We start from the raw sequence: 19448 nt of genomic DNA on the forward strand, positions 1-19448 counted from the left end.
CCGTGTCTGCGTGGGTTTCCTCCGGATGCTCCGGTTTCCTCCCACAGTCCAAAGATGTGCAGGGTCAGGTGAATTGGCCACGCTAAATTGCCCATAGTGTTAGGTTAAAGGGGTAAATGTAGGGGTAGGGGTAGGGGTATGGGTGGGTTGCGCTTCGGCGGGTCAGTGTGGACTTGTTGGGCCGAAGGGCCTGTTTCCACCCTGTAAGTAATCTAATCTAATAGTGATACCTTGAAAAGTGTCTATATTACAAGGAGGCGTTGGGCATTTTAAAACACATAAAGGTGAACAAATCCCTGGGACCTGATCAGTTGTATCCCAGATGTTTGTGGGAAGCTAGGAAAGGGATTGCTCAGCATTTTGCTGACACATTTGTAACATTGATTTCTACAGGTGAGGTGTCAAAAGACTGGAGGGCTGATAACATAGTGACATTATTTAAGAAAACATGGTAGACCGGTTAGAAAGGTTAGACTGCCTGGAATTCAGAGAGACCTCGCCATTTAGATCCAAACTTTTCTTGAGTATTGGAGACAGGGCGTGACAGTGACATTTGTTCATTAAACTTGGAGACCTATGCCCAGTGGCGTGCCACAAAGATCAATAGGGGGTCTACTGCCTTTTGTCACTTACACAAATCATTTGTATTTGAGCATATGAAATATGGTCAGAAAGTTTGTAGATAATGCCAAATTGGTAGGTGTAGTCGACAGTGAAGAATATCTCTCAGACTATAATGGGACTTTGCTTAGGTGAACCGAGGAGTGGCAGATGGAGTTTATTTTAGTTAAATGTGAGGTGTTGCATTTTGGAAAGACAAATCAAGGCAAAGCTACCAATCAGGGAGAACTCCATAGAAATTATAGAATCCCTACAGTGAGGAAACAGGCTATTCGGCCCATCGAGGACACACCGAACCTCGAAACAGTATCCCACTGGACAAGCCCCTCCCCTATCCCTCTGAGCCTGCATTTCCCATGGGTAATCCACTTCCCCTACACATCCCTGGATACTTTACTCAATTTAGCATGGCCAATCTGCCCTTATCTGTATATCTTTATACTGTGGGAGGAAAACATAACATCCGGAGGAAACTCACGCAGACACGGGAGAATGTGCAAACTCCACACAGACAGTTATTCAAGGATGGAATTAAACCCAGATCGCTGCGCTCTGAAGCAGCAATGCTAGTCACTGAGCTACTGTGTCACCTTGTGGTGCAGGTTCTCCGTTCCTTGAAAGTGCCGTCACAGGTAAACAGCGCAGTGAAGAAGGCACTTAGCGATCTTCCCTTTATTCGTAGTTACTTTGAGTCTAAGCGTTTGCATGACATGTTGCATCTGTATAGGAAATTGGTTTGCCACTTTTGTAATATTGCGTTTAATTCTGGTCTCCCTGCTGTCGGAAAGATATTGTCAAGCTTGAAAGGGTGCAGAAGAGATTTAAAATAATGTTGCAGGTGTTGGAGAGTTAGAGTCACAGGGAGAGTTTGAATATGCTGGGACTATTTTCAAGTGTTGAGGCTGAGGGGTGACCTCAAAGAGGTTTATAAAATAATGAGTGGCAAAGATAAGGCAAACAGTCCACGTATTTTACCCAGAATAGGCGAGTCCAAAATTAGAAGACAAAGGTTTAAGGTGAGAAGGGAAAGATGTAAAGAGGGACATGAGGAACAACATTTTCACACAGAGACTGCTGTGTTTATGGATTGAACAGCCAAAAGAGGTGGAGGAGGCAGGTACAGCTACACCATTTAAAGGGCATTTGGATGGATACATGCATGGGAAGCGTTTAGAGGGAGATGGGCCAAGTGTTGGCAAGGGGGACGAGATTTATTTAGGATATTTGGTCGTTATGGACGATCAGACTGAAAGGTATTTTTCCGTGCTGTACATCTCTGAGACTCTATTGTCTCTTGAGTATATAACACAGGAACAGGAGGAGGCTATTCAGCTTCTGAATTCTGTCAGTCAGCTTGTTTGCTCAATTGCTGAGAGTAAAATACAAAAATGCATCATTCAGATTTTAATGGTGTTTCACAGAAACAGGGGAAAGGCTTTTAGTCAAGAGAAGGTGGAAGTAAAGTGAAGAGGCCATTCAGGCCCTCAGTTCCATTCTACAGGAGCAGCAGGTGAGCACAGAGATATTGGAGCCTGTTTCTCAGTAGCAGGAGGAGGACATCTACTATCGCAAACCTTGGATCAGGAGGCAGTCACTCAGCTGCCCAAGATTGGGACACAGGAACAGGACGCAGTTATTCAACTGCTTGAGACTGGGGCACAGGGAAAGGAGAGTTACTCAGAGCTCGAGACTGGGACACAGGACCAGGAGGCCGTTACTCATTTGCTTGAGACTATGACACAGGAACGGGACGCATTGAACTGCTTGAGACTGGGACACAGGGATAGGAGGGAGTCACTCAGAGCTCAAAACTGGGGCACAGGGAAATCTGGAGGTTAGTGAGGCCCCAGCATCCTGTTATGCAAGGGCAGCAGGAGGTGACTCCCTCTCTGCCAGTATGGGACACTGGAAAAGAAGGGGAGTTTGCGTGGAACAAACAGAAATATATGAGTTGCATTAGTGGTCCGTTCAATCCTGCCCCACCATTCACTAAGACCACGGCTGATCTGAATGTGATTCCCTCATTCCATTATACGGAGACTCCGCTCTCTGCAGCCTCTGGTCCTTTTGTTGGTACTGTTGATCATGTTGCAGACTCAGATGCTGCAACAACACTCACCATGACTCATCCAGAAGGATGGGTCTAACAGGATGAGTCAGGATTTGAAGAGTCCAATCACAAGAATGAAAACTCAAAATAAAGGCATTGCCAGATGTTTAATACTCTCGCATTCGCAATCCAACACGCATAACCAGCCCATCCTTTATACTTTCAGGATGGAGCACTGTGTAGATCCGGCTAGTGTACTGCTGAATGCAACCCAGCAATATCCAGAATGGAACTCTGTGCAACCCACACCAAACTTGATCTATAATCGTGGGCTAAATGTCCAGCATGGTGAGCTGTGCAGTCCGCACTGGTTCATTCATATACAAACCCAGACTGTTGCATTGTTCGGTACCACTGTGTTAGATCACTGCCCAGTGTGGGGAAACATATAACAAATGCTGGAAGTGACAAGATGTGCAGTTCCCATCCATTTACAGCTCCATATCTCGACTGTACCTTGACAAGGGGTGCTGCGAATGTGAACATCACTACGAGGAAGAGATGTAAATGGAAACAATTTAAATACCAATAGTTCTGATTAAGGCGCATATCACTCTAGTATTTAATGTTGAAATAACTGAGATAATATCCAATGAGGTTTTGTGAACTGTGCAAAGAAGTAAGAGGGGGATGGTGATGTTATAGTGGTTGCAATATAGGCCTCCAAATAATCAATGGGAATTAGAGGAACAAATATTCAGGGAGACTGGCGAGACTTGCAGGAGCAATAGGGTTGTTATAATAGATGGTTTTAATTTTCCTAGCATAGACTGGGACTTCCAGAGGGTTAAGAACTTAGATGGAACGTAATTTGTTAAGTGTGCTCAGAAAGCTTCCACAAGCAGCATGCAGAGGGTACTACTCGGGAAGTGACGAGAGCTGTATTAATTTTAAAATAGGTATGGTAGGGACAAAATTGGTCCACAGTTTCAAGTTCTAAATTGGGGCAAGGCGTATTTTGCTCGAATTAGACAGGGGATTGCAGGGGTTGATGAGAGTAGGTTGTTTCGAGGTAAAAGGATCCCAGGGAATTTGGAGGGCTTCAAAAGTGAGATAGCTCGAGTTCAAGGTCTATATGTTCCTGTGAGGGTGAAGGAAAATGAGGCTGGAAGAGAGAACCCTGGATGACAAGAGATATTGAGGATCTGACCAGAAAAAAAGGAGACGTGGCTCAGGTACAGGCAGCTGGGACAAAGGGAATCCCTGGAGGTACACAGGGGAAACAGGAGTTTACTGAAGAAGGAAATCAGCAAGGCGAAAAGGGGGTAGGACATAGCCTTGGCTGAGAAGAGTAATGTGGACAAAGACACAAATAAGTAAGGATTAGAGGGATACAGAGCAAGGGCAGGGAAATGGGGTGAGTGTGGATAGACATTTTGGTTCGCGTGGACCAGCTGGGCAAAATGGCCAGTCATACTGGCAGTCTCGTGCAGTATAACAAGGCTCATGCTCCACCAATCTGGCAGTCTCGTGCAGTATGAGTGTGTTTTGGAGTGGAGGTAGAGTGGGGGAGACTGAGAAAAAATGTCATGGAAGGATATGTTCACAGGTTTCAGAATGCTGAAATGAAGACTTTTCGATAGGATCATGCAACACGGGTCAGTATTATGAAAATTATGAGTGAAAGGGATATGGCTGTGAATTCAGCCGATGGAGAGTTTTGGATGAGCATTTGTTCTGCAGCTTTGTAACAGCAGAGTCTTCGCCTCACTGGGCTGAACTTAACAAAAAACTGTCGCAGTGACATTTTCATTGAGTGTGACAGGGGGGTTGTCTGCACGAGGCCGAGCGAGTTTCCTGGTGCTATCTTACTAAACCCATCTCATTAACTACCCACCCCAACCCATAGTGGCCTTCTCATACAATGCCAGACCAATTCTCCCAACCATCACGACTGGAGGTACTCACCATCACCTGGATGCCCCTGGATATTCCTTGATCCCTGACACTGGGGTCATCTTTAAAAGGCCAATGGGCACACGGTTGAGCTTTCTCAGGTTGGAGCTGCCCTGCACAGTTTGCCACGAGCATGCCAGATAAGGAGTAATTACACCACGATTTCTTTACAGGGGCATGGAGGTCCTGGTGGATGGGCTAGTACAGAGGGGAACCAATCTCTTCCCAGAGGGATCATACCACCAGACCCACCGAGCATTGTCTGAGCTCACCATCCACCTCAGTGCAGTATCTGCGGTCTGAAGAAATGTCCAGCAAAACAGGACAAGCTCAATAACCTTCCCCACTCTGTCAGGATAAGGGTCACTGTATTGTCTCTGCTCCCTCACACTCACTGTATATCTGTTACAGCACGGACCACCGAACAAGGCTCATGCTCCACCAATCTCACTGCTGCATTCAGCACTTCCCCTCTGTTTCTCTCTTGCATTTCTAATGCCTCCTACACAGTTATAGAATATTCTGGAGAATGCCAATTATGGAATGTTTCAGATAATGTTCCAACTTATTCCCAGTTTCAGGAAAACGGCTGTGCCCCAGTGTGTAACACGTAAGAGGATGGAGTAGAATGTACGTTTTTCAAATCACACGCAGTTAAAATCCATGATGAGGCCATTCGGTACTTTAAACATGCTCCAACATTCAATACGTTTGGGGGTGATATGATGGTTTTTTTCAGCTCTATGTTACAGGAACTTTCAGTCATTCAACCCCCAGCTTCCTGTTAGCGAGCAGATGATTCTCAGAAACTTTTTACCCCGTGTTTCTTCTAGCATGTGTTTAGAAGGCATTTCCCATGGGGACGGACTCTCCTAACAATATACTTCATAGAACATAGAACATAGAACATAGAACAATACAGCGCAGTACAGGCCCTTCGGCCCTCGATGTTGCGCCGATCCAAGCCCACCTAACCTACACTAGCCCACTATCCTCCATATGCCTATCCAATGCCCGCTTAAATGCCCATAATGAGGGAGAGTCCACCACTGCTACTGGCAGGGCATTCCATGAACTCACGACTCGCTGAGTAAAGAACCTACCCCTAACATCTGTCCTATACCTACCCCCCCCCCCCCTTAATTTAAAGCTATGCCCCCTTGTAATAGCTGACTCCATACGTGGAAAAAGATTCTCACTGTCGACCCTATCTAAACCCCTAATCATCTTATACACCTCTATCAAGTCACCCCTATACATATGGGGTGTGACGTAGCTGCTTGAACAGTTGTAGAGTAGGCCTGATAGATTGGGAGTGATATCGCTGCTGGAACAGTTAGAGAGTAGGTCTGACGGATGAGAAGTGATACCGCTGCTGGAGCAGTTACAGAGTAGACCTGACATTTGTGGAGTGATATATTTGCTGATGCATTTACAGAGTAGGCCTGCCAGGTAGGGAGCGATATCACTGCTGGAGCAGTTACAGAGTACGCCTGACAGATGGGCAGTGAGATAGGTGCGACAGCAGTTACACATAAGGTCTGACAGATGGGGAGATACATAGCTGCTGGAGCAATTACAAAGTAGGCCTGACAGATGGGGAGTGATAAAGCTGCTGGACCGGTTACAGAGTAGGCCTGACTGATGGGGAGTGATATCGCTTCAGGGGCATTTACATACTATGCCGAAGAGAAGGGGAGTGATTTTACTACTGGACCGGTTACAGAGTAGGCCTGACTAATGGGCAGTGATATCGCTGCAGGGGCGTTTACATACTATGCCAAAGAGAAGCGGAGTGATATTACTGCTGGAGCAGTTACAGTGTAGGTCATATAAAGGCGGAGTGAAATATCTGGTAGAGCAGTCACAAAGTAGGCACCACAGATGGGGAGACATATACTGCTAGAGCGGTTCCACAGTAGGCCTGACCGATGGAGATTGATATAGCTGCTAGAGCAGTTACAGAGGATGCCAGACAAATTGGGAGTGATGCATGTGCTGGAGCAGTTACAGTGTAGGTGTAACTGATGTAAAGTGATCTAGCTGCTGGAGCAGTTACATGGTTGGCCTGACAGAAGAGGACTGATATTGCTGTTGGTGCAGTTGCAGAGTAGGCCTGATAGATGGGGAGTGATATCGCTCCTGGAAGAGTTACAGAGTAGGGCTGCTGGATAAAGAGAAATAAAGCTGCTGGACCAGTTGCTGATTCGGCCTGACGGATGGGGAGTGATATTGCTGCTGGAGCAGCTAAAGAATAGGCCTGACAGATGGGCTGAGATGTAGCTGCTGGAGTAGTTACAAAGGAGGCCAAACAGATGGGGAATGCTATCGCTGCTGGAGCAGTCACTGAGTAAGCCTGACAGATGGCAGTGATACAGCTGTTGAAGCAGTTACGGAGTAAGCCTGACAGATTGGGAGTATTGTCACTGCTGGAGCAATTACAGCGTAGGCCATACAGACGGGCGGGGTATAGCTGCTGGAACAGTTACACAGGAGTTCGGGCAGACGTGAAGTGATATAGCTGCTGTAACAGTTACAGAGTTGGCCTGCGGGATGTGGCGTGACATAGCTGCTTGAGAAATGAGAGAGTAGACATGACAAATGGGGGTAATATATCTGTTATAAAAATTACAGAGTAGTCCTGACAGATGGGGCATGGTCTTCCTGCTGGTACAGTTACAGAGGAGGCCGCACAGACGGGGAGTGATATAGCTGCTGGAACAGTTACAAAGCAGGCCTGTTGGATGTGGAGAAATAAAGCTGCTGTACCAGTTACTGTTTCGGCCTGACAAATGGAGTGTGATGTAGAAGCTGGAGCAGTTTCAGTGTAGGATTAAGAGATGGGGAGTGACTATCTGCTGAAGAAGTTGCAGAGTAGGCCTGACAGATGGGGGGGATAGACATGTTGGAACAGTTAGATAGTAGGCCTTACTGATGGGGAGTGATATAGCTGCAGGAGCAGTTGCACAGTATGCCGATCCACCCGGGGAATTTACAGCTGCTGGAGCAGTTACAAAGTAGGCCACAGAGATGGGGAGTGATATAGCTGCCGGAGCAGTTACAGATTAGGCGTGACCAATGTGGAGTGAGATCGCTGGTGGAGCAGTTGTATAGTAGGCCCTGAGAGATGGACAGAAATACAGCTGCTGGAGCAGTCGCAGAGTTGGGCTGTTGGATGGGGAGTGATGTAGCTTCGAGAAAAGTTACGGAGACGGCCTGACAGATGGGGAGTAACAGTGCTGTTGGAGCAGATACAGAGTAGGCCTGACAAATGGGGAGTGACAAACCCGCCGGACGAGTTAGAGTAGGCCTTACATTTGCGGAGTGATAAACCCGCTGGTGGTATTACAGAGTAGAGCTGAAAATGTGTTGCTGGAAAAGCGCAGCAGGTCAGGCTGCATCCAGGGAACAAGAGAATCGACGTTTCGGGACACATTTTCAGCTCTGATCTCCAGCATCTGCAGACCTCATTTTCTCCTCAAGTATTACAGAGTAGGCCTGACATTTGGGGAGAGATATCGCTTCTGGAACAGTTACGGAGTAGTCCTGACAGACGGGGAATGATATAGGTGATGGAACAGTAACAGAGTCGGTCTGCTAGACTGGAAGTGACATAGTCAACTAGGAGAAAGTGAGGACTGCAGATGCTGGAGATCAGAGCTGAAAAATGCGTTGCTGGAAAAGCGTAGCAGGTCAGGCAGCATCCAAGGAGCAGGAGAATCGACGTTTCGGGCATAAGCCCTTCTTCAGGAATGAGGAGGTTGTGCCAAGCAGGCTAAGATAAAAGGTTGGGAGGAGAGTCTTGGCGGCGGGGGTGCGTTGGGAATACGATAGGTAGAAGGAAGTTAAGGTGAGGGTAATAGGCCGGACAGTCGGTGGAGCGGAGAGATCGGGAAGAAGATTTCAGGTCAAGAAGGCGATGCTGAGTCCGAGGGTTGGGACTGAGATAAGGTAGTGGGAGGGGGGGGGGGGGGGGGGGGGGGGTTGGAGGGGGGATGAGGAAGTTGTAGAAATCTGCATTCATCCCTTGTTGTTGGAAGGCCACCGACTCAACAAGGACATTTACTATAAACCGACCGACTCCCACAGCTTCCTAGATTACATCCCCTCCCACCCTGCACCCTGCAAAAACGCCATCCCATATTCCAAATTCCTTCGCCTCCGCCGAATCTTCTCCCAGGAGGACCAATTCCAATACCGAACAACCCAGATGACCTCCTTCTTCAAAGACTGCAATTTCCCCTCAGACGTGTTTGGCGATGCTCTCCACCGCATGTCCTCCACTTCCTGCTCCTCTGCCCTTGAACCCCGCACCTCCAATCGCCACCAGGACAGAACCCCACTGGTCCTCACCTACCACCCCACTCACCTCCAAATACATCGTATCATCCTTCGTCATTTTCGCCACCTCCAAACAGACCCCACCACCAAGGATATGTTTCCTTTCCCTCCCCTCCCCTATCAGCGTTCCGGAAAGACCACTCCCTCCGTGACTCCCTCGTCAGGTCCACACCCCCCACCAACCCAACCTCCACTCACAGCACCTTCCCCTGCAACTGCAAGAAATTCAAAACTTGCGCCCACACCTCCCCCCTCACTTCCCTCCAAGGCCCCAAGAAATCCATCCATATCCATCTCAAATTCATCTGAACCACCACACACATCATTCACTGCATCTGTTGCACACGATGTGGCCTCCACTACATTGGGGAGACAGGCCGCCTACTTGCGGAACGTTTCAGAGAACACCTCTGAGACACACGCACCAACCAACCCAACCACCCCGTGGCTGAACACTTTAATTCCCCCTCCCATTCCGCTAAGGACATGCAGGTCCTTGACCTCCTCCATCGCCAGACCATGGCAACATGACGCCTGGAGGATGAGCGCCTCATCTTCCGCATATGAACCCTCCAACCACAAGGGATGAATCAGATTTCTCTAGCTTCCTCATTTCACCTCACCCTACCTTATCTCAGTCCCTGGGACTCAACACCGCCTTCTTGATCTGCAACCTTCTCCCTGACCTCTCCACCCCACCCGCTCTCCGGCCTATAAACCTCACCTTAACCTTCTTCCACCTATCGCTTTCCCTTCCCCCAAGTTCGTCCTCCCTACCTTTTATCGTAGCCTGCTTGGCACACCTTCTTCTTTCCTGAAGAAGGGTTTATGCCCGAAACGTCGATTCTCCTGTTCCTTGAATGCTGCCTCACCTGCTACGCTTTTCCAGTAACACATTTTTCAGTTGGAAGTGATATAGTGGTTAGACCAGTTACTGATTGGGCCTGACAGATGGAGAGTGTTACACATGCTGGAGCAGTTACAGAATAGGCCTGACAGAAGGGGAGTGATGTAGCTACTGGAACAGTAACAGAGTAGGCTTGACAGATGGGAAGTGTTATAGATGCTAGAGTAATTACACAGTAGGCCTGACAGTTTGGGAGGAATATAGCTGCTGGAGCAATTACAAAGTCGGCCGGAGGATGGGGAGAATAATCGATGCTGGAACAGTTTCACAGTCGGCCTGACAGATGAGGAGTGATATGAAGATGGGGAATTAAAGAATAGGTCTGACAGATGGCGAGTGACATAGCTGCTGGAGCAGTTACAGAGTAGGCCAGACAGATGTGGAGTGATGTAGCTGCTGGAGGTAGTTACAGAGTCAGCCTGACAGATGTGTTGTGATATAGCTCCTGGAGCAGTTGCAAGTATGCCTGGCAGATGGAGTGTTGTATCGCTGCTGGATTAGTTACATAGTAAGCCTGACAGATGGGAAATCATACAACTGATGGAGCAGTTACAGAGTCGGCCTGACAAGTGGTGAGTGTTATTGCTGCTTGAGCAGATACAGAGTCGGCCTGACAGATGGGGAGTGATGTAGCTGCTCTAACAGTTACAGAGGTGGCATGGCAGATGGGGACTGATATAGCTGTTGGAAGAGTTTCAGAGGAGGCCTGACAGACAGAGAATGGCATCGTGAATGGAACAGTTACAGAGTCTGTCTGCTGGGTTGGGAGTGATATAGTGGCTGAATAGTTACTGATTCGGCCTGACAAATGGGGAGTGTTACACATGCTGGAGCAGAGTAGGCCTGGCAGATGGAGAGTGATGTAGCTCCTGGAGCAGTTAGAAAATAGGCCGTAAAGATAGAGTGTGATTAGCTATTGCATCAGTTAAAGAGTAGGCCTGCTAGAAGGGGAGTGATATAGCTGCCGGAACAGTGACAGATTCGGGCTGACAGATAGGGTGTAATACAGATGCTGGAGCAGTTAAAGAGTAGGCCTGAGAGATGGAGAGTGATAAAGCTGCTGGAGCAATAACAGAGTAGGCCTGACAAAAGGGGAGTGTTGTAGCTGCTGGAGCAGATAGCCAGGGTAGCAGGGACTGAAGGAGATACAGAGACAGGGAGAGTTACACAGGTAGGGAAGGTCGGGATTGAAGACTATACGGAGACATTGAGTTTTGCAAAGACAGTGGGAGTAGTAGGGATTGAAGGAGATACAGAGACAGGGAGTGTTACACAGTTAGGGAAGCGCGAAGAGACTGAAGGAGATACGGACACAGCGAGTGTTACACAGATAGGGAAGGTCGGGACTGAAGGAGATACCGGGACAGGGAGTGTGACACAGATAGGGAGGGTAGTCGGGACTGAGGCTATACGGAGACAGGGAGTGTTACACAGATAGGGAGGGTAGCAGGGACATTCAAGAGATACGGAGACAGTGAGTGTACACAGATGGGGAGGGTTGTAGGGACTGAAGGAGCTAAGGAGACAGGGAGTGTTACCCAGGTAAGGACGCTAGTAGAGACTGAAGGAGATACGGAGACAGGGAGTGTAACACAGAGAGGGAAGGTCGATACTGAAGGACATACCGAGATAGGGAGTGTTACACACATAGGGAGGGTATCAGGGAATGACGGAGATACAGAGACAGGGAGAGTTACACAGATAGTGAGGGCAGTAGGGACTGAAGGAGATACGGAGACAGGGACTGTTACACAGGTTGGGAAGGTCAAGACTGAAGGAGATTCCGAGACAGGGAGTATTACATAGATAGGGAGGGCAGCAGGGAACGAAGGAGATACGGAGACAGTGAGTGGTACTCAGATAGGGAGGCTATTGCAGGCCGAAGCAGATACGGAGACAGGGAGTGTTACACAGAATGTGAGGGTAGTAGGGACAGAGGGAGATAGGGAGACATGAAGTTTTAAACAGATAGGGGTTGGCAGGGACTGAAGGAGATACGGGAACATGAGTGTTATACAGATAGGGAGGCTAGGAGAGACTGATGGAGATTCGGAGACAGGGAGTGTTACACAGATAGTGAGGGTATTGGCGACTGGAGGAGATATTCTGACAGAAAGGTTTACACAGATAGGGAGGGTAGTAGAGGACTGAAGGAGATACGGAGACAGGGAGGGTAACATAGATTGGGAAGGTCGGGACTGAAGGAAATACAGAGACAGGGAGTTTTACACAGATAGGGAGGGTATTAGGGACTGAAGGAGATTCCGAGACAGGGAGTGTTGCACAGATAAGGAGGGTAGTACGGCCTGAAGGAGGTAGAGAGACAGGGAGTGTGACACAGGTATTGAGAGTAGTAGTGACTGAAGAAGGAACTGAGACAGGGATTGGTTTATAGTAACATAGAAACAAGGGCAGGTGTAAGCCGTTCAGCCCTACCAGCTTGCCCCACGATTCAATATGATCAAGGCTGACCATCTAACTCGGTGCCCTGTTCCTGCTTTCACCCCCAGACAAAGACTGTCAGAACTGGGGCAGATAAGCTGCGAGGGTTGGATTGAGTGGAGGTGATTACATTGTTAGGGATGGTGGGATTGATTGGAGGAGGCCCGTGGATTCTGATCGAGATTAATGACCTGGGGAAGATCATTCAGTCTGGAGAAGATGATGCAAATAGGCAGAGATTTGGACGTTGAAATCAATGACTTAAAAGGGTGGTACAGATATTTATGGATTGGAGAAGGTTACTGTGACAGGGAAAATTATAGGAGGTGGTGTTGGTTATCGAAATAAAATCGTCTTTGTTTCTGGAAGAGGGAATGCACAAACGTTTCTAATGACTCTTTAGGTTTGCATGCACAGGGAGGGGAGTAGAAAGAGGAAGAGTTTACTGAGGGATGGACTGGGTTGTAGAGATAGAAAAAAAGTTCATTGTAATCGTGAGGGTTGTCGAGAGAAAATGATGCAATGCAAGTGTATTAGGGACAGAATGGTATACAGGGTTAGGGAGGAGATGGAAGAGGTTACTGCGATAGTGAGGTTTGTTGTGATGATTGTCGCGATTAGATGAAGGTTGTAATACAGAGGGATGTAGACTCTGGATGGTTCTTCAGACTGAAGGATATTTCAGAAAGTGACAGATGTAGGGACTGGGGTTAGATACAGCAATGGAGAGGACGTTTTAAATATTTGGATGGTTTTAGTGGCTTCAGGAGGTTATAAACATAGTAAGGCTAGTAGTGATGTGAGTTGGTAGATTTAAGGATCATTGTGGTGATTGGAGAAGGTCACAGCGGTAGACGAGATTGCAGAGACTGGAAGCGGTTGCAGGCATGGGGAGGGTTAAAGTAGCTTCTGAGCGCTCTACACAGGAAGGCCTGTAAGGATTGGAGCAGATTACAAAGGCAGGAATGGCTGTAGTGACTGCAGGAGTTCATCCAGATAGGGACGTCTGTAGGGATATTAGATGGTTACAAAGGTGGTCTGGCGCTATAGGACGTAAGGCAGGAATGTTTTGGGTCAGGAGAAGGTTACAATGGTACCATGTGCGATAGGGGTGGAAGAAGGTACGCCGATAGGGAGATTGGTAAGGGCTGGAAGATGTTACAGAAACAAGGTGGACTCTCAGTATTGTGCAAGATGGCAGAAATGGGCATCATGACATTGACTGAAGGTGGAGATGGCTGAGATTGGCCATGTCATCCACATTGGAGCAATATACAGAGGTTGGGATTGTAGTCAGCATTGGTCGAGGTTTCAAATATATAGGGGGATTGCAGGCATTGGAGGAGTTTACGGAGATAGGAACTGTTCTCAGAGTTAGAAAAATTCAAGGCACTGGCGCAGATGAGCACAGGACTGGACTGATAACTGTGACACTCCCTTTGATGTTTCATGCTGGCTCCGTACAGCAGAGTTGAAAATAACCCTCCCACAAGAGGGTGGGGATTGAGCCCGTGAACCTCATGCTCTATGTTTCCCCTTCAGCACTGTTTCTGTGTCATGTCTTGTGGGCCGATATTTCAAGTCTTTTAAATGCGCTCTATTCTGTTCGCTCTGTTCCGTTAGAGAGTTGGCCACACCCCCTTGACTTCTACAGGTAACTTCGAAAAACATAAATGCTTTGGCCTAAAGACTCATCTGTTTATGTACAAGCAAAATAGCCTTTCATCTCTGTCCCATACTCAGCCGTCTTGGAGCCCGGCCTGTTCATGACCCCTCTGGAAAAGAAAACAAGGACACGGTATCTTTGAGAAAAGGAACAGCTTTTAGGTAAAAAGGACGATTTTTGTGACAATATGGATGCTTTGTAGACGGTGCACAGAAGGTTCGCTCGGATAATATTGTCTGGTATGGACGGTGTGCTAGCTACGAGGAGAAGTTCGGTAAATTAGGATTATTTTAATTGGAAAGAAGGCAATTGAGGGGGACCTGATTGAGGCCCACAAAATCATGAGAGCTGGAGACAGAGTGGAAGACTCAATTACTCGTGGTCATGATTTCAAAGTGAGAGAAGAAATGTTTCGTGGAGTTATACTTGGGAAGTTCATCACACAGAGAGTGGTGGGTGCCTGTCCCGCATTGCCAGCGGAAGTGGGGGAGGTGGAATGGGAACGATGTTTAAGCTCGCAGACGGATACGTGAATGGACGTGCAGCAGAGGGATACAGATCCTTAGAAAATAGGCGTCAGGTTTCGACAGAAGATCTTGATTGGAGCAGTCTTGGAGGAATAAAGGGCTTGTTCCTGTCCTGGAATATTCTTTGTTCTTTGTTCTCACCAGCCTCTGTGTGAAATTGCGCCTCAGGTCCATTTAATATTTTTGTCCTCTCACCCTGAACCTATGCCCTCTAGTTCTGGACTCACCCAAACCCAAGTGAAAGACGTTGTCTGTTCATCCTGTCCATGCTTATGGTGAAATTATAAACCTCGATGAGGTCACCCTCAGCCTCCGACGCTCCAGGGAACACACCTCCAGCCTATTCCACCTCTCCATAAACCTCAAATCCTCCAACCCTGGCAACATCTTTATTCATATTTTCTGAACCTTGTTAAGTTTCACAACATCCTTCCGAAAGGAAGGAGATCAGAATTTCATATTCCAAAGTGGCCTAGCCAATGTCCTGTACAGCTGCAACATGACCTCCCAACTCTTATAATCAAAAGATGTAGGTTTACTCGATGAGCTGGAAGGTTCTTTTTCAGACGTTTCGTCGTCATACTAGGTAACATCAATGAGACTCCAGTGAAACCCTGGTTTTATTGATCTGCTTTCATTTTCTGTGTTTAGGTTTCCTTTGGTTGATGACGTTATTCCCCATGGAGAGTGATTTCCTGTTATTGTTTTCTCTGAGGGTGGTAATTGGGGTTCACGTCAATGTGAGTGTTGATAGAGTTTCGATTGGAATACCATGCTTCTCGGAATTATCGTGCGTGTCTCTGTTTGGCCTGTCCTTGGATGGATGTGTTCTCCCGGATAAAATGGTGTACTTCTTCATCCGTAGTGAGGACACTCATGCGATTGGGTCTGTGGTTAGTTGATGTTTGTCAAATGTAATGGATTTTTTACGGTTCTTGCAAGGTATTTAGGTTCTGCAGGTTATTTAAATATGGAGGGTGTGGAATGGAACATTTTACCAGAGATAGGAACAGCAGCTTTGGTTGAGACTGTTTTACAGATAAGGAAACATTGTACAAACTAGAGGAGGTTCCGCAGAAGGGAGGGTTTTGGGAGAAGGGGTGAGGTTTACACAGATAGGAGTATAAAATCTGGAGAAGATTATGGAGATGAGGAGATGGATGGAGAGACTGGAGGATATTACATTGACTGTGTTAGTGATAGCAACAGGAGGATGTTACTTCGATAGTGAGTCTTGTAAGAACTGGATCAAGAGAGTTACAGGCATTTGATTGGATTCGACAGATCGACAGTGCTGCAGGGACCTTAGAGGATTACATAGATAGGGACAATTGTAGGGTCTTCACAGACTGATAGTGCTTTACAGACTGGAAGAGGTCATGTCGAAAGGGTGGGTTGTAGGTGCTGCCGAAGCTAATAGAGTGTTGAGGGGATGCAGTAGTTTACTGACAGCGGGAGGTTTCTTGACAGAAGTAGGTTACAGATAGTGGTGATGGTTTGGCTTGAGAAAATTAAAGGTAACTGAGAGTTTTCGCATCTGGAAGAGATTACGTTGATTCGGCCAATTGAAGACATGAAGCATTTTTTCATGGAAAGGATAACACACATTGTCAGGGACGTGGGCATTGAGAATGAAAACGCAGACCTAGAGGGAGGTATTGATAAATTGAACTTCAGGAATAGGGATTGCAGAAGGGCTTAATGAGATAGGGAAAGTTGTATTTCCTGGAGAAGGCTACACTGATACAGATATTGCTATGGAGAGTGTAATGGAAGATAGATGAGTTAAGATGTTTTAGTAACGGGAGGAAGTCATGGAGATAGGGAGGGGTCCAGGTTACAGACAAAGGCAGGGTTCAAGCAGCTTCAGAACACTACCTAATTAGCACATCTTTGCATTGTGGCTGAAAACACTAGCAGCCAGAGGAAACCCACGCAGATTCGGGGAGAATGTACAAACTCCACACTGACAGTTACCTGAGACTGGAATCGAAACGGGTCCCTGGTGCTGTGAAGCAGCAGTGATAGCCACCGAAACACCGTGCCAACTCCAAGAGATAAGGATAGTGCAAAACTGAAGTGTCTAACTTTGAGGAAGTACACTTAGCATTAGATTATTATTATCACTGGACATTATCACTATCGTTAAACAGGATCTGACTAATGCAAACTGGGAGACACTGCTTGCACCTGAGTCTATATTCCGAAGGTAGGACTATTTTGAAGTGATGCATTGAGAATTCAGGGCCAGCGTGTTCCCATAGGAGTGAAAGGCAAATGCAACACTTCCAGCGAATATTGAGCAAGCAATATCATGAGTTTGACAAAACAAATGCAGTACAATAAAACAGGCGAAGCACAGAGAGGGCAATGGGATTGTGAAAATATGAGGGGAGAACAATGGTCAGGATATATATTTAGAAAATAATATTCAAACAAAGCCATGAGGTATGTTATCACTATAGTAAGAGTAAGAGGAATCCCAGCAAAACAGTGGGGCTTGTTTGAAACCAAAGGCACATTCTGTGCATGGAGCTAGGAGAAATAGGTGAGGTCTTCAATGAATACTTCCATCTATATTCACACACGAGAAAGACATTGTCGCCGGGGACTTCAGTTGCGATGGTGAGGATCGAGAACATGTTAAGATCAATAAGGAGGAGGTATTAAATGTTTTCACAGGCATAAAGGTGGCGAACTCCCCAGCGCCCAATGAAATGCATCCCAGGCTGCTATGAGAGGTAAGGCAGGAGATTGCTGGAGATATTATTAATGCTTTTCTGTACACAGGTGAAGTGCCATACTACTGGAGGTTGCAAATGTGGTTATTCGTTCATGAATAGCAGCAGAGATAGGCCAAGTAATTACAGAGCAGATAGTCTGACATGGGGGGCGGGAGGGATTGTTTGATATAATTCTAATAAAAAGAATGAATCAACATTTTGGAAAGGCAGAAATCGATTAAGTATAGTCAGCACAGATTTGGTACAGGAAGATCCTGTCTGATTAACGCAACTGAGAGTTTTGAAATGGTGCCTGAAAGTACTGATGGGGTCAGTGCAGATGACATAGTTAACATGGAGTTTATTAACGCCTTTGATAAGATCATAAAAGGAAGGCTGTTCCAAAAGGGAAGAGCCAATGGGATTCATGCCAAGTTGGCAAGTTGAATCCACAATTGTTGAAGGGTTGTTTTTGTGAATGGAAGCCTTCCAACATTGGGTGTACCGAAGGGATCTGTGCAGAGGCTTATAGAAATACATTTAACAGACATCTAGATGGGTATATAAATAGGAAGAGTTGAGAAGAATGTTGACAAAGTTGAACAAATGAGACTAGAAACATCATGCAAGAGTTGAACCGAAGGATTAGACTAGATTACTTACAGTGGGGAAACAGGTCCTTCGGCCCAACAAGTCCACAACGACCCGCCGAAGCACAACCCACCCATGCCCCTACATTTATCCCTTACCTAACACTACAGGCAATTTAGCATAGCCAATTCACCTGACCCGCTCGTCTTTGGAATGTGGGAGGAAACAGGAGCACCCGGAGGAAACCCACGCAGACACGGGGAGAACGTGCAAACTCCACACAGTCAGTCGCCTGAGGCGGGAATTGAACACAGGTCTCTGGTACTGTGAAGCAGCGGTGCTAACCACTGTGCCACCGTGCCGCCCATGGCTCTATTTCCATGCTGTGCATATCTATTATTCTATATCTTAAAAGGACCCGCTAAAAAGAGGAGGTGGTGGAGGTCTTAAACCACAAAGTTTGATAAATCCCCAGTACCTAATCAAATGTATTTCAGGGCATAGTCGGAAGCTAGGGAAGAAATTTTGGGCCCCTATAAGAGGTATTTGTACCACAGAGTAGTGTATTTGTGTGATGGGATATAAGACTGGAGGATGGCATCGTGGGCAGTGAAGGAGGTTTTTTTAAGATTACAAAGGAATCTCAATGATATGGCTGAATGGCTGAAAAACCGGAGATGGAATTCAATCTGAATAAATGCGACGTAATGCATTTGTGTCAGCAAAGAAGGTAGGGCTTATACAATAAACGGTAGGACCTTGTACAGTGCTGTAGAACAGAGAGACCTCGGGGTTCAGGTACATTAATCTTTGAAGTTTGCAACGTGGAGAGACAAAATGGTTTGAAATGTGCGTGTCACGTTTGCTTTCATTGCTCAGTCCTTTGGATATAGGCGTTGGGAGTCACGTTGAGACAATACAGGCCATTGGTGAAGGTTCTTTTGCAATATAACATCCGGTTCTGGTCGCCCAGTTATAGGAAGAATATTATTAAGCTGGATAGGTTCAGATGAGATTTACCAGGATGTTGCTAGGTATGGAAGGTTTCAGTTATGAAGAAATGCAGAATTTGTTGCAAATTTTCATTGAAAACTGAATGCTGAGAGGCGACCTGATTGAAGTGAATAAAATACTGAGGGTACAGATAGAGTTAATAATCGTTATCCGTTCCTGGGGACATGGCAGTTTCAAGACTAGGGGCTACAGTTTTAAGTTGAGAGAACAGACATTGGTGATGGGGTCCGTTTGGACCATCTCTGACAACTCTCTCCCCTTCCTGGTTCACCTGGACCATTCTATGACACCTCCCTCTCCCTCCACTTCCTGGACCTCTCCATCTTCATTAAAGAACGTCCGACTTGACACTGACATTTTTCACGAAGCCACCGACTCCCACAGCAACCTGGATTTCAACTCTACCCACCCTACCACCTGCAAAAATCCCATTGCATACTCCCATTTCCTCCGCCTTTGCCATTTTTGCTCCCAGGAAGACTAGTTCCACCACAGAACACATCATGACCTCATTCCTTAGAGAAGAAAGTGAGGACTGCAGATGCTGTAGATCAGAGCTGAAAATGTGTTGCTGGAAAAGCGCAGCAGGTCAGGCAGCATCCAGGGAACA

Source organism: Chiloscyllium plagiosum, unplaced genomic scaffold (assembly GCF_037043375.1).
Source record: "Chiloscyllium plagiosum isolate Xiang-an unplaced genomic scaffold, Cpla_swu_hap1 HiC_scaffold_38, whole genome shotgun sequence".
In the NCBI taxonomy this organism is placed as follows: Eukaryota; Metazoa; Chordata; class Chondrichthyes; order Orectolobiformes; family Hemiscylliidae; genus Chiloscyllium; species Chiloscyllium plagiosum.